The sequence below is a fragment of the Ursus maritimus genome, unplaced genomic scaffold (assembly GCF_017311325.1).
Source record: "Ursus maritimus isolate PB19 unplaced genomic scaffold, ASM1731132v1 scaffold_8, whole genome shotgun sequence".
In the NCBI taxonomy this organism is placed as follows: Eukaryota; Metazoa; Chordata; class Mammalia; order Carnivora; family Ursidae; genus Ursus; species Ursus maritimus.
Window position 1 is genome coordinate 24371795 of NW_024426996.1, and position 3918 is coordinate 24375712.

Below are 3918 nucleotides of genomic sequence, written 5' to 3' on the forward strand. Positions count from 1 at the left end.
TGTGCTTTTAGAATAGACTTAAGTCAAGGCAAATAGTTGATGTTGACAATGTGGTGTGGCGATTTGAAAAGTGAAAAAAAGCGCTGGGCAATGTGAATTCCTGATTGGCTAAAGTGCATGCTCCTCAGCTAGGCTATGAATTCCTAGCTTATTGATAGGTATTGGTTGTCACTTTTTAAAAACTCTTATGGACAGAGCTTGGGAAACCATCGAGAAAAAATCATAAGTTGTGTAAAGAATGGTTTAATCATTCAGGAAGATGAACTGGCTGGTAAATTTCAGATTTCAGGGGAAGCTGAAGAGACAGATCTAAAGACACGGAAGGCTCCTCTGGAGAAGTTGGCTGATGTCTTTGAAGATGAAGGCTACTGTCCAAGATCTGTGTTTCATGTTTTTGAAAAGGGAGCAGGGGATTACTGTAAGAGAAGTTACCTTTGAAACTCTTCCCTGAGAATTGGCCATTTATGCTCAATAACTCATCAGTGGAAAATTTTGCCTGAGGTGAACCAAATATTGAACATTTGCAGGGTCCCTAGAGCAATGACAGCTGTTGATTCTGATTATAAAGAAACTTACCAGGAAAGAAGGCATGTTCAGTCCACATGTTGCTTGACTCAGATTTTCAGGAACCGAAGAGTTCACTTATGCCCACACCCTGATATTTTCAAATATAGATTTATACTATGTGTTTCATTTTATATTTTAAATATGTTTGTCAAAGTGTATCTAAAGCGATTTTATGATTAGTATTTGGCATTTTATTTTTTATTTTATTTTTTTTTTTAGTTTTTAGAGAAAAAGAGAGCATGCAAGCAGTGGGGGAGGGGCAAAGGGAGAAGGAGAGAGAGAATCTTAAGCAGGCTCCCTGTTCAGTGTGCAGCCCGATGTGGGGCTCGATCTCACAACCCTGAAATCATGACCTGAGCGGAAACCAAGAATCAGACACTTAACTGACTGAGCCACTCAGGCACCCCTCAGTGAATAGTCGTTTTTATTATGATTGATCAGACAGCTTGTACCACGTTGTAGCTATGTGATTTTGAGTAAGCCTCAGTTTCCCCATCCGTAAAATCTGTAAAAATAAGTTATCTTATATGGTGATTCTATTTAGCAAGCATATGCTTTTATAGTCTTTGATCTGTGCTCTGTGCTTTTCAGATATTAATTCATCTAACTTTCATAATAAGCTAATGAGGTAGATACCATTCAGATCCCCATTTGGCAGATGAAGTAACTGAGGAAATAAGAGGTTAAATATTGTTTTCAAGGTAATACAACTAGTAAGTAGCTGAGGTGAGGTTCATACCCAACACTCGAGCTCCAGAGTGTGAGTCTGTAATGTCTCTTCCACACCACAAAGCATCTGTCCAGGTCCTGGCACATAGCAGAGGCTTAGTAGATGTCAGCTTCTCTCCAACCTTCTCAAGAAATACCTTTTGAAATTGTCGTGGAATGCAAAATATGAATTTATCAGCCGGCCAACATGCTTTCATCAAATGTTCACGTTTGTGTCATAGCAGCATCCCTGTGCTCTTTGGGGGTGCCAAGAAATATGTGAACATACCTCTCTCTCTGATGAGGCTCCTCTTGGATCATCTTTTCTGCTGAAACGCTGGAGGCCCGGGAAGCAAGACGTCCACATGCGCTCATGTGTGTGCAGTGATATCCTGTAGAGCGGCTGTCAGTGATGACAGTTCGGAGCAGAGCAGCTGGAGGACAGCCAATGTTCCCAATGACGGAGAACAAGATAAGGCAGCCAAAGGGATCACTTCTAACAGTAGTGTGCCCCCACCCCAGCTGCTGCTCAGGGTGCCTTGACGATGATGCTTTAAGAATTTTAGATGAGACGATCCATACCGTGTACAACTGTCCCAAGAAAATCAACCCTGGATTGTTTCCTACACTGAACTCCTTGACTACCAGATATGAAATGCTGGTAACTCCACCAGTCATAGCAATAACTAGGAACCAAAACCAGAGTGCGCTGCCACACCTTGCTGCCTTCGGGTAAGAGGTGGTGTTATCAGCCCTATTGAGAAGGGCTCGCTGGCAGACCCTTGCGGTTTACCTGGGAATAGGAGTAGAAAACTGCATTACTGCTCAAAATCGGGGGGCAGTGGGGAACCCCTGGCATCAGCACCACCTGGGAGCTTATTACACATGCAGACTCTCATCCCTCATCCCCTATCTGTGAATCAGAAGCGGTGTTTTAATGAGATTTCCCAATGATTTGCATGCACATTAGAGTTTGAGAAGCTTCATCATTCTAGATAGAAACATGGGCTTTGGAGTAAGAAGATCCAGGGTTGAGATCAAGACTCTGCCTCTTATTAGCTCTGTTAATGGGAAGGCCACCTAACTCTCCCGAGCCTCCATTTTCTGGTCTCTAGAAAGACCTAACAATCTTCCTCATTGTGTAGGCACATTGCAGGCATTCAGACAAATGTCATTTCCTTTCTCCCCTTCTCTCTTCAATCAGAGGATGCAGTCAGGAAAACCAGTTAAACTCCCTGGTGATCCTTAGGGAATTATGATCATAGAAAATGCAGCAAGATGAAGAGAGGATGATAGTTCTCTCCCTACCCTCTCCTCCCTCTCCGGCTTGCTTTCTGTAGTGAGAGACCCAATACTTATCAAGTTGCAGCTGAGGCATCCCTGGGCCATGACAAACACTGGAAGCAAGGGCTGATCTGGGTGTGACCAGGGTGGGGAGAAGCCAGTACCCTTGGCTCAAATGTCAGTTAGGAGGAACAAATTTAATTTCTAAGATAAAATCTGGAACTGATGGCAAAGGATGGATCTTCAAAGGAATAGCCCAGAGGGCAAGTTCAGATCCAGGAAATTGATTAGGCAGATGGTGGCAGAATGAGGATCAGAGAGACATCTGGGAATAAGGAAGATGAAACTAAACTTGTCAGAACACTTCCTGATCTTTTTACTATATCCTCTTCTGTGCTCCCAGTGTCCCCTGCACATTACCAAGGTGCCCATCACTCTGTACAGAGTCCCTGTTTTATTTTTAGACTGTTTTATTATTAGACTGAAAGCATTTTGAGGATGAATATTATCTTAGGGATCATGCATTGTTTCACTTGTGTATACATCTAGAATGTATAAATGGATAGTTTGTTGAATGGTGAATAAATGAATGAGTGAATGAAATTTTTGCTTCCAATGCTACCGTTCCACCAAGTCTACCCCTCAGTGGAATCCATGGGGCCTTTAATCGAGCAGTGAGGCTCTCCATGAACAAGTGCTTCCCAGTTGGCCCCTAGTTCCATAATGCCTCCGTCAGGTAGCAGCCTGGGTTTCCCACTGCCACCCTCCCTTCTTACAGCCAGTGTCCTAAGCATAGAGAAGACACGGAGAGCTGAAGGATACAAAGCGGGGCAGAATCTCTAGCCTACCACTTCTCCTTTGTCAATGGTTTTGACTATGGTTGGACTGAGAGCCTATTTACCTTCAGGGAGCTGGCTGCCTCAGTTTCCAGGAGATTATGGAGGCTAGAAAAGAATGATTTGCCTTTTAAAAAATATTTTATTTGTTTATTTACGAGAGAGAGAGAGCACAGGCTGTGGGAGAAGTAGGCTTCCTGCTGAGCAAGGAGCCCGATGTGGGACTTGATCCCAGAACCCTGGGATCATGACCTGAGCTGAAGATAGATGCTTAACTTACTGTGCCACCCAGGCATCCTGAATGCTTTTCCTTTTTTTTAACTGAAGAGCCACCTTTCAGCTCCCTGGATAGTTCAGGATGTCAGTCTCCAAGGAGTTAGTTCAGGGATTTACCCGAACTTATGAGGACATTGAAACTGGCCTATGGGAGACAGATATAGAATCCAGCCTCTCCACTCTAGAGAGGAGTCCAGCAGCCAGGTATTGCTGGGAACCCTTGGCGGGGGGGGGGGGGGGGGGGGGG